A 13,371-nucleotide genomic window follows, 5' to 3' on the forward strand; every position below is an offset into this window, starting at 1 on the left:
TTAAATTATTTTGAAGCAAATTACTGAAAATGGTTATTTTAATTTGTAAGTGCTGTTTGCTCTTCTGGAAAGAAGTTTTTTTTTTTTGTTTATGACGTACGTACATCAATCAGCAGCATTTGAATGAATTGACGACAAAGAAATGATAGCGCCATCTAGTGGTATAAAAATACACTATACGAAATTTATATTCGTGGTAACGAAGTCGTTTCAAGGGGCGCTCTGGAGAGTTATGGGAAACTCAAATTTTGCAAAACAAAATACCTTTTTATCTCACAAAAAATAGCATTTAGGAAAATGACAACAAAGAATTTTTAATGCTTCTTTAATAAGATTAAGATTATTAATATGATTATTTTATAAGCCAATGGAACTTTACTTCGAAAAGTACTCATGAACTTTTTCATAAACAGCAGGGCATGGATGGATGGACAGTTGTTTTTGTTGTATTAAGATTTAGCACAGGTGACTAAGACCACATATTGCTCCGTATATACTGTTTGTAAAGTGCGTGCATTCTAAGGTCGATTATCTTGTGAGTATGGGCTTGGCAAACCCAGGGTCCTGAGCTGGATATCATCATTCTTCTCTTTCTTGGTGATTCCTTTGTACTTATCTCTCTCTCCCCCTTTCTCTCTCTCTCTCTCTCTTTCTCCTCCTCTCTCTTCTTTCTTTCTCAGCGGGTAACTCAGGATTTTTTTTTTTTTTTTTTTTTATTTAGCTGGTGCAGCATAAGCCTCAGGCTTCCTTGTACCATATGGCTAATAATAATAATAATAAACCCAAGTTTCTGGGATAAAAAACCTTGCTGCCCTCCCTTGAGACCGACTAACTCAGCTACGTTGTAAAAAAAACCTGTAAAAATTCATCACGTCATGGACGGAACTCAAACTCAGGTCTTCTTCACCCGATGTGAGGAGGTCGGCGATTTGGAAGGAGAGGAACTGAAGCTCAGAGTCCTCAATTGCAACACAAAGCCTCAAAATTTACTTAATATATTCAAGCAAAAATTATTTAAAATCATATAGAGGGTTGTTAAAATTAAAGTATCCCTATGTAGATGGCTCTGGAGTGAGTTCTAAGGCTCGTACTGAAAAGAAATTTGGACAACAGGTACAATAAAGAATGCACTCGCCATTCATTGGGGGAAAAAAACTTAGTTACAAAATTTGTCACTATATGGCGCTGTGCCAATACAAATCACTTGAACAGCGCTACAATTGTTCAATGTATCCTCCATTTTGGTCAACAACAGTTTCCATTCGAAGAACAGCATTTTCTATAGCAGAACTTAACATGTCACCTGGAACAGCCAGCACATGACGCCTAATGCTGTCCTTCAGATCTGCCAGAGTTTGACATCCTTCCCGATACATAGTATGCATAGTGTGCATAGTATTGAGGTCAGGCGCCATCTGTGGTTTCCCACATCTTCGCTGTGAAGGAATACAGTACTACTGTAAATGCCAGAAAAGTGTTGTGTGTTGTATATGACATATTACGTTAGGTTCTGTTGTGTGTCCTGGCATTTGGCCGCAGGGCCCCTAGTGGAACTCCACGTTGCCCGCACAAACCACTAGGAGGTAGCCAGGCTGCCCATTATTCTCTGGCTTGTCTCCGCCAGGGTCGCCAGAGCTTCCAGGACAGAGACAAAAAAAAAAAAAAAAAAAGGTAGAGTCGAGGAAGTACAGAGTGTACGCAAGAAAGGAGGGTATAGCTAGAAATATGGAGGACGTAGGCGAAGGCATCCTCTAGGTTATCAATGGAGCAATAAGCGCCATCAGGTGAAAGGGGAACCCGGGAAGGACGATAAATAAGACACAGCAAGAGAGCTGCGTGTAAGTCTGTAAAGTGTTGCCTTAGCAATCTTTGGACACAATGGTGGATGTGGGGTGGTGCACCATCTTGCATGAATATGGTATCCTGAAGGCACCCAAGTTGTTGCAGCTCTGGTATTGCGAAATTTGCCAACATTTCATAATATCGCTGTCCAGTGATGGAACAGGTGCAGGGTCCAATCGGTGTTACCTGTTCAAAAAAATATGGACCAGTCATGAATGTGGCCGTAAATCCACACCACACTGTCACTTTTGGAGAGTGCAACGGGACCTCTTGGATAACTCGAGGGTTTTCTGTTGCCCAAATGCAACATTTCTGCGTATTCACTTGTCCATTTAAGCAGAAGTGGGCTTCATCACTCTGAAGGATGTTCCATGGCCAAATGATATCCACTGTCATTCGTGCCAGAAACGGAAGTGCCTATGTGAAACAAATATCTGCATCACCATGCTTTAGCTGATGTAGCATATGCATCTTGTAAGGATAGTATCGCAACACCTGACGCATTACTAGTCTTACAATGGAATATGGCATGTCCACTTCACGAGAAACAGCTCGCACACTTGCGCTACCACATGGAGATAGACTTGACAAATCTACGACCGCCATAGCCACATCGTCAACACAAGAGGAGTCCACTCGTTCTCGACCTCTACATGGTCGAACACCAAGGTGTCCTGTCGCTTCAAATTTTGCAGTCATTTTGCAGCCAGCACAAACAGTCATAGGTCCACGCCTTCTGACGCCGGAATTCTCTGATAGCCGCCAGCAGCTGCATTGTTTTTGTTCTGATAGTACAGCTTCACTAATAGCGCCTTTTCTTGCAACGTTATTGGCATTGCTGCTCTAATGCAGGAAAACGTCTACTGTATGATTTTGAAGAGACTGCTTTGCTTTTATACAGTACAGTAGAGCTGAGTAGTGGCGCTGTAACAATAACTTACGATTATACAAATAATGTAAGTTATTTGCATAATCGTAACTAAGATAGTTACGCGCCATACAGTGGCACAGTGCCATCAGAGACAAATTTTGTAACTAATTTTTTTTTTCCAATAAATGGCGAGCGCATCTTTATTGTACCTGTTGTCCAAATTTCTCTTCAGTACGAGCCTTAGAACCCGCTCCAGAGCCCTTTACATAGGGATACTTTAATTTTAACAACCCTGTATTTAAAAAATAATTAGAATTAACTATTTTAAAACAGAAAAATATTTATATAGAAAATAAAACTATATACACTAAAATTTGCTCATGGATTTTTTAATGAAAACCCAAAACACGAAAGGTATTAGCACCTATAATACCGAGTACCGTGCGGAGGTTATCATTAGCATTAGCATTAGTAGAGGCATATGATGCAAGAAAGCAAGCTCATACAGAATCAGCCAAAAAAAAAAAAAACCTTCCCATTTCACCTATCCATTCGCTCTAAATGTTTGTCTAGTTTTGCCTCGAATTTATTAAAGATGTTAACTTCTACAACGTCAGGTGGATGCTTGTTACAGCAATCAACCACCCGCTGGCTAAAAAAGGAAAATTTCCGCACATCTCTTCTACAGCTGCCTTTCCTCAATTTTAATTTATGCCCCCTCAGGTGATTAATCTGGACAAGAGGAAGAATTCCATCAGCATTGAGCATGTTCAAACCATTCAAGACCTTATACACTTCGATCAGATCACCTCGCAGGTGCCTAGTTTCAGACACTGTAATTTGCAGAACCTAAGCATTTCTTCATAAGAGCAACCCTTTGTTCCATTCACTAATCTTGTTGCCCTTCTCTGTACTCGTTCCAGCAGCTCTACATCCTTCCTAAAATGTGGCTTCCAGACATGTATACAGTACTCAAGGTATGGCCTGACCATTGACTTATACAAGTGCACAATCACATCCTTTTCACTGCTAGAAAAATTCCTGTATATCATTGACAAGACACCGTGAGCTACCCTTGCAGACCGTCTGCACTGCTCAGTAAATTTCATATCTGACTGCACAATTATTCCAGGTCCTTTCATTCTCTACCACCCTCAGTGTAGTACCACACAGTTGATACGTTACTCTGGGGTTACTGCTTCCATATGCAGTACTTTACATTTGTCAATGTTAAACTTCAGTTGCCACCTCTCAGCCCATCAACTCAACCTTTCTAGATCCTGTTGTAGTAGCGTACTGTCATTAGTGCCATTAACAACCCTACCAACCTTCGTGTCATCTGCAAACTTAGACATTAAGGCTGATATCAATATCATCATTAATATCATTAATGAATACAGAAAACAACAATGGACCCAACACTGAACTCTGAGAGACTCCACTAATAACATTAGTCCATGAAGAGCAGTGACCATTGATTACCACGCTTTGTCTTTTCTCACTCAATCGTCCCTTTATCCATAGCAACAATTGGCCTCCAACGCCACACTGCTCCAATTTCTGCAGCAAAAGTTTTCCATGCGCAACAGATTTGAGAAGATGAAAGAATATACTTACTTGTTTAGATTTGAGTTGAATTACTGTAGATTGTAATTTTCAGGAAGTATGTGTAAAGGGAGGTTGTTCCAGGAAAAAAAAAAAAAAGCTGAAGAAGAGATAAATGAGGAAGAAGAAACATTGGTTCTGTGAATTCACTCCGTTCCTCTAACTTGGCCTTTCTTCTCCCTTGCTTTGCAAGTGGAGAGAGAGAGAGCCTGTCAAGCGTTCCTTCAACCTTCCTGGCCCTGCTCCTCGTGCCGGTGGACGGATGCTCAAAGGCTCCTTCCATGGTGATCGAGCCTCCCAGTAAATATTGGAGGCTTGAAGTGGTGAAACCCATGTTTAGTCTCTAGAACAAAGTTTCCAGAATCCCCCCCCCCCCCATACTTCTCCTTCAACCCATGCACGGTACTAAGTACTATAGGTTTTGATACCTTTCGTGTTTGGGGTTTTCATAAAAAAAAAAAAAAAACTAAGAGTCCAGTCAAACAACACACTAGTCACACAATCCACACTGACTGGCCTTGCAATGTTGTACATACATCACAGAGTACTCAACGCGGATTTGTGGGGAACCACAGGAACCGCTTGACAGAAACACTATGTTCACTATGTCCACTGTCCAACATTAATACAAAGGTTGAATATACCAGGTGGATTAACATCAGTTGTGCAGTCGTTAGATGTTTGCCTCAATAAACCAATTCAATGACAACGCTCGTGCTAAATGAAATGATTAGATTATGTATGGCAAAAAAATGTTTTACTAAAGGTGGAAATATGCAGCCAGCTCCATTGGATGTTTTATGTGAGTTTGTGATAAACGTGTGGAACAAAACTGATGTTAAAACTGTCATAAACTCTTTTAAAAATGTGGTATATCAAATTCCATGGATGGCATGCATGATGATTTTTTAGGGCAGAATGACGAGGTATCAGATGTGTCGGGTAATGAGTAGGATCAACGAAAATAACGAAAATTTTATTCAAATCGAAGAGCACATTATAAGAAACATTTTGTTATTGGATAGTGAAGATTTGGACAGGTAACCACGATTTTGGTAGATTGCATTAGTATGATAAGTGTACTGTATATTGAATTTTATTGTCTAATATAATCTATTTATAACCTTATACATGCGTTTTTTTTTTTTAAGATTTTAAATGTGTATTATCTCTCCCATTAGCTACAGATTTTTAGGTTCAGATTTTAGGCCCTGCACCTACGATTTTAAAGGTCATATTTGAAACTTAAAAGTCTTTACTTATACGCCGACCAATACAGTATACATCTTTCTCTAGACCTGGATATAACATTCCAAATGTGGCCGACCATTGTCTCATAGAGAGGTACAATACCCACCTCCATACTTACAAAACCCCAATAAATCACAAATAGATCACCGATGTACTCTTCTTGTTGCCCTCTTGCACTGCATTAAACTTCACATATTTCTGTAGCATAATCCCAAGTCATCGGCATCCTGAATTTTTTCTGAAGTAAAAATGTACCATATACAGTAGTCATTTGTTTGTAAACAAATATAGCACAATCAGTGGGGTAGCTACCATGTAGGCAGGCGAGGCAATTGCCTCCGGTCCCGGGCTCTTAGCGTCTTTGGCTGTCTCCTGTTTTTGCAATTTTCATTAATTAAGTAGGGGCCCGAACATGTCCTTTATCTCCGGGCCCGAAAAAGGGTAGCTACGCTAATGATACCAATACCATTTGTACCAATATATTTCAGAAAATATACAGTATAATTTGGTATACCCTATCACGTTGGAACTCATCATAGATTTTAACTAAACGTTTTCGAGGATTGTGACTTTTAAAGTCATCAAATGTTACAATAATTCATTGTTACCCAAAATGACACAGGCTGCTTCAAAAATACACTCTTTCTCTGTTGAACTCTCTGCGTTTTGTTGTTACAACGAAATCATCTGATGCGCAACGCAGTTATTGCAAGCTCTGGCTTAAAAACTATCAAAGAGTAAGCAGGGCTGTCGTTGTTGTCGTAGGGTTTTAGCAGCATCAGCGCCTAAGGATACATTGCTCCGTATATACTGTCTGTAAATTCCGTGTTCTGTGGCCGATTTTCTGTTTTCTTTACGAAAAACCATGCTACCCTCGCCTGAGACCGACTAACTGAACCATGGTTGTGAGAAAGGCCCAAAAAATTCCTCACGTCATTGACGGGACTCGAACTCAGGTATTTTTCATCTGTTGTGGGAAGGACGGCTATTCCACAAACTGTACTACCCACAAGGGACAGTTGGCAGGGAACTTCTGTTTACTTAGCTTGAGCGTGCGAAATCCTGTCTAACCTTTTACTGGATTCCACAAATCCAGTTAATCAAACCAAATTCCTTTGTCAACCAAGAAGGTATTGATTCGACATTAACACTTGGAAATTGCCAATCCAACAGTTCATTGGTGGTTGGTTTCCAGCCCTAGTGGGTAGCACAGTTGGAAGGATCTCCATCCTCTCCCAGGTGGAAAAGACCTGAGTTCGAGTCTCATCGATGATAGGAGGAATTTTTATGGGGTTTTTTCACGTGGCTGAGTTAGTTGGTCTCAGGCGAGAGTAGCCTGATTTTTTTAATAAAAAATTAAGTGACACCAGAGAATAAAGAATGTAATTTCATATCTCTAGCACTGTTTTACTCAATTATTTGCATTTTTGTGGTACTCATTTTAAATGATTATCCTGTAGTTATCAAGAACAATAATGCACCAAAACTTCATTCTGGTTAGCCATATGCATTGGTAATGTCAAGTATATATATTTTTTGTAGCTACTACTGTAGATACAGAACATAAAATCTAAAATAGGTGATACAATAAATCTATCGCCATTTGTTATATTAAATCAGCAGGAAAAATATATAATTTCCCATCTACCTCTCTTCTAGGGATCAGCCATAAGTGAAGTTGAAGTCAAAACCAAATCTCTATGGAAAATTGTGGCCTGACCATTGCCTTGTATAAGGCAATGGTCAGGCCACACCTTGAGTACTGTATGCAGGTCTGGAGACCTCATTTCAAAAAGGATGTAGAGCTGCTGGAACGAGTACAGAGAAGGGCAACAAGATTAGTGAATGGAACAAAGGGTTGCTCTTACGAAGAAAGGCTTAAATTTTGCAAATTACAGTGTCTGGAGACTAGGCACCGGTGAGGTGATCTGATAGAGGTGTATAAAGCCTTGAATGGTTTGAGCATGCTCAATGCTGATGGGATTCTTCCTCTTGCTCAGAATAATCACCTGAGAGGGCATAAATTCAAATTGAGGAAAGACAGATGTAGGACAGAAGTGCGGAAATTTGCCTTTAGCCAGCGGATAGTTGGTTGGTGGAACAGACTTCCATCCCTTGTTGTGGAAGTTGATAGCCTAAATAAATTTAAGGCTTGGATGGACAGGTATTTCGAACGAACAGAGGGCTGAAGTGGAAGCATTTTTTTTTTTTTTGGCTGATGCTGCATAAGCTTGCTTTCTTTCATCATATGCCTCTACTAATGCTAATCTCCTTTGTGACTTAGTTACAGACCAGCTTATATCTATCATAGGCTTCCATGTCACCCATTAATTTACATGTATCCCATGCATTTTTCTTCTCTGCCACATGTCTCATTAGTTCACCCGACATCCATTTAGGCCTAAACCTTGAACAATATTTCTTAGTTGGTATGTAGAGCCTAGTAGCTTCCAAGATAAATTCTTTGAATGCTTCCCATTTTGAATTTGCTGTTGGTAACATCAGTTGGTCCCACCGTACAGAATTTAAATACTGTCTCAGACCATTGTAGTCACCTTTACAAAAAAAAACACCCTTCCCTTTACCCCTGATGGTAGTTACCTCTTTGAATAAATCCAACTTCAGCACACTGTGTTCACTGCCACCTAGTAGTTCCTTTATCTGCAGATTCTTAATGCATAAAGAATCACTACTGATAATCAGATCAAGAGTATTACTCCCTCTAGTTACCTCCCGAACATGCTGATGTAGAAAACAATCATCCAATAAATCCACAAAAGCCTTGCTAGGGTGTGAGTGACCAACCCACAAATTCCACTCAATATCTGGGAAATTAAAATCCCCCATTATAAAACTCTCTGATTTACTGGCTCACTCTATTTACCTGTACAGTTCCTTATTATACTCATTGGAGTCATTAGGTCTATAACACACTCCTACTCTCAATTTTGATCTCCCATTGCTTATGTCACACCAAACTGCCTCGAGACTGCACTGTCCAGCGATGTCGACTGGCTTCACTTCCTTGGATTTTATGTGTTTCTTAACTAATAGTATAACCCCTCCTCCCTTCCTATCTTGTCTATCCTTCCTGTACACATTGTACTCCCAAAATTCCAGTTCTGCATTCCTTATATCTGTGTGACACGATATCTGATATCCCAACAATATCTGCCTTTGATGTTCTGAGCAATACCTCAAATTCATCAAATTTATTTACCAAACTCCTAGCATTAGTGTACACACAAGTATACCTGCACCTGCTCCTATTCTTAGATATCTTAACACAACCCATGTGTTTACTTATACCGCAATGACTCCCAGCAGTCTCTGAAATACCCTGCATCTTGTTTTCCAGGCTGCTGCTTATTCCAATAGAAGCAGTGCAAGAATCACTTTCACATCTGCCAGTGACTGCTATTAATCTATTAGTCCTTGTATCCCCCCAAGCTTGCAGTTTTCCAACCCACCTAACACTGCCTCGATACCATCAGAAAATATTCTTGCAACCTTTCTATTTAAGTGTATCCCATCCCTGTAGAAGCAGTCTCTCCTGTGAACAAGTACAGACCAGGCTGAAAAAAATTCTACCCCTTGAGCCTTGCACAATGTTTCCAGGGACGCATTGATTGACAAGGCTCTCGTCATATACTCTTTCCTATCGTGTCTGGGCAGAATTGCAGACACTTTCAAATTCAACCCTAATTCACGGCTTTTTTTCAACAGTGACCTGAACTTGTTAAGTAATTCTGCCGGTCTCCTACATGCCAAGCTAATTCTCAGAATTACTGAAAAATCCATCCAGATGCTCCCTTTACGAACTATATAAATGTAGCAGGATCACGTCTCCCTCTTCTCTCTTTTACATGGTCAACCACCAAGATATACCAGTCACTATAGATTTAAATTAGAAGTGGCCAAACAATGCAAGGAAGCTAAAAGATTTTGCTGTGCAAGCCAAAATTCTAATATAATGAATGCATTATATAATATAATCATATAATGACATTTATAACACATGATATAAAGGGAGTTACAAACAATACAGTAAGAAAACCAGGTAATCCCATTTTAGTTAGTACAAAAATAAATAAATAAAATGCAAACAATAATGTACACATCTATCAGAATTAAAATTACCATCAAAATGCATACAATTATAGTTACATTAAGGCATAGTGTCTAGTTAAAATTTCATACAGGATCATTACAAAAGAACTATTTTTGCAATTTAAAACTATTAAGAGTTAGATTTATAATTTTAACTGTTATAATTTTTAATTATACTTTCTGAAAAATATATTAAATCTTCAAAGTTCTATTTCATGGAGGTACTTTGATTACTTTGCATTACAGCAGCAATAAGGAGCCTTTTCTGGTCTGCAAGTTAAACAAAGCTGAAAAAAAGATGTTATTTTTTGTATGTCAAAAGAAAAACTAAAATTATTACTTTTTATTGATAATGCCAAAAAAAGGTAACACTTGAAAGTTTCTAATGGAAACTTTGTGACAGCATTCACCACTAGATTAATTTGACAGACCAGAAAACAGACATCTTAATTTTTATGGTAAAAACTGTTTACAAGCAGCCAGGTACCAATAGTTTGTTACTGCTGGATTACAGAGTGAACATGGTGAGAATCAGCTACATACTTCCATAAAAAATGTACAGCCCATCAATAATTATGGCAATAGTATATTAGTTGTCAGCCAGAAGAAACACTTCAGATGCAGCGGCAAATATGCCAACTAAAAGAAAATAGGAAAGGTGGCCAAACTGATATAAACAAATTGTTAAATATAATGTGGAAACCTTTTGTTTCCACACTGTATCTAATTATCACAAGTCTTTTTCATTCAGACTGTACAGTATATAAATGTAAAGATAGCAATATTAAGAGTGGCTTTACTTGAAGTATACTTTATGTTCAACTAAAACTAAATATAAATATCTGACACATCTTTAACATTACAAAAAAAAAGTACTCCTACTAAATGTTTCAATTATGAATGAGCACAATTTTCCATGAATGGATTAGTATGAAGTCAAGTGCTCCATGGACATGGGGCACTTGACTTGTATTTCTGACCACCATAAAGTAATGTCGAACTTAAACCAATATCTAGTTATACTCTTATATGGCCAGAGCCAAAGGAATTTACAACTGCACTGTAACTGTTTTTTTTTTTTTTTTGCTATGATATGGTATTGGCAAGGCAATGATGCAAGGAAGTGGGCTTTTTCAGCATTAGACAAAAAATAAAAATAAATAAATAATAATATGAAATACAATAATAATAATAAAAAGAAACAGAATTTAATACTATTCCCATACCCACAAAGTAACCATCCAATTCTGCTTTAAATTTAGCCAGACTCACTGCCTCTTTCACATTTGGATTCAACTTATTCGACAACCAACTGCCCACAGACGAACTTTGTGAAATCCAGTCTTCTGCAATTCACTGAGATTTGATATTTGTGCCTTCTGGTTCTTCTCTCAACGACATGGGAAAACAGAGCTTCCTCATTTGATTTATCCAACCTCTTAGGGACTTCATACACCTCAAGCAGATCTCCCTTTGACATCCAATTGTCACACTTTCTCACAAATACAAATATGCATTGATTTGCAATCATCAGTAATTTTGTCTCTTCTTTGAACCCTCTCCAGTTCTTGTTTTTTTTTTTTTTTTTTTTGATGCAGTCTCTGTACCTGAATGCAATATTCCAAATGCAGTCAAACCATCATCGCATAAAGAGAGACAATGATGACCTCCCTATTGGCAAAAGTCCTATAAATCCTGGACATGACACTGCGCGCCCTCTTATCCACCTGTTTATACAGTACAGGAAATTTCATGTCAGAACTAATCATTATTTAACAGTTGACTTTTCTGCCTTAAAATCACTTTTAGTTCCCCCCCCCCCACGCAACCATTTCCAACAACCATTTGTTGGAAATGGTTGTTGGAATTTCTGTTCCCCAAAAACATAACCGTATATTCAGAAGCATTATATTTTAGATGTCATTTCTTTTTACTATGCATCAAACCAGGCTGGCTCAAATTGTTGGACCTTCTCACTTTCAACTCATTAGCAAATTTTGACAGCTTCCATATGATACTCTCATCCATATCATTTATAAACATAAATAAATAGGAGAGAACCCAAGCCCTCGGGGACCTACTTGTTACACTAATCTAGCATGATGACTAAAGATTTTAAGATAAAACTCTGTCTTCTATCTTTTAGCCAGTCCAAGTGAGTATCTGAACAGTAATGCCAACTTCTTTGTCTAAATAGCAGCCTTCCATGAGGAATAGTAAAAGTTTTTAGTAGTCGAGATATATGTAATGCCAAAATTGTTACTGCACTTCGTATTAGTAATGGCCATATATGGTGCAAGGAAGCCTACGGCTTATGCTGCACCAGCCAATAAAAAAAAGTAAAATAATAATAATAATTAAATTAAATAAATACTTAATAAATAATAAAAGAAAAGGATACAGAAAACCCATGCATTTCCCTCCTCCCATAGGTGACTATCCAGCTGACCTCTGAATTTTCCCAAACTGTCAGCCTCTACCACCCATGTAGTAACTTATTCCAGTAATTTCTAACTTGCTGGGTAAAATAAAACTTCCTGCAATCCAGTCTAAGCATCTCCCCCCATAACTTGAATTTATTGTCCCTAGTTCATTTATAACTGTGAAAATTTCATTCTCATTCATTTACATTTGCTTCAGAACCTTAAACCTCAATCAAGTCTCCTCTAAGGTGCCTACTTTCCAATCTGCAACCCACATTTTCGAAGTATTTCCTCATATGGACGCCCTTTTGCCAATCTCACCAGGCGTGAGATCATGCCTGGTGAGATCAGCAATATCTTTGAACCATTTCAAGAAGCTCAGTTTATTTTTAGGTGTGGTCTCCATACTTGAACACAGTATTCCAAGCATGGTCTAATGATAGCTTTATATAATGGACTTATGACATCCTTATCTCTACTAGCAACTGTTTGATAAATCATTGATAGGACACCATGGGCCTTCCTTGCAACCTGCCTACAATGCTCAAAAAACTTCATGTCTGACTATATCATAACACCCAAGTCCCTTTCCTCCATTACCGGCTTTAGTTCAACTCCACTAAGTGTATATGTTATTATTTTGGGGTTACTATTCCCCAGGTGTAATACCTTACACTTTGCTGGATTAAAGCATAGCTGGCATTTTCTGACCATCCCTGAAATCTGTCACTCTGAAGCTCTGCTTGGGAGTGATCATTAACTACTCTGTCAATCTTTACATCATCTGCAAATTTAGACATCACACCCTCTATTCCTTCATCAATGTCATTTAAGAAAATCAAAAACAACAGTGGCCCCAATACTGACCCTTGGGGAACCCCACTTTTTATATTAACCCAATCTGAGGAATAACCATTTATCACAACCCTCTGCCTCCTGCCCTGAAACCATTCTGCTATCCATCTAAGGATTTTCCCTGTGATTCCAACCTGTTCCAGCTTATAAAGTAACCACTCATGTGGGACTGAGTCAAATGCTTTGCTGAAATCCAAATAAACTGTCAAAATTATTCCCTAAGTTCAGCTCTTGAGTGACCCTGTCAAAATAGCTAACCAGATTAGTTAAACATGACTTTTGTTTTACAAAACCATGCTGAGTAACCTTCAGAATTCCATTTCTATCTAAATGATCCTGAATTCCACCCTTGATCATTTCTTCCATGATTTTCCTTTCTACTGAAGTTAACTGCTTTTAAATCAGTAATTTACC

Source organism: Mastigoproctus giganteus, chromosome 5 (genome assembly GCF_048544385.1).
Source record: "Mastigoproctus giganteus isolate SK-2022 chromosome 5, ASM4854438v1, whole genome shotgun sequence".
NCBI classification, from domain to species: domain Eukaryota; kingdom Metazoa; phylum Arthropoda; class Arachnida; order Uropygi; family Thelyphonidae; genus Mastigoproctus; species Mastigoproctus giganteus.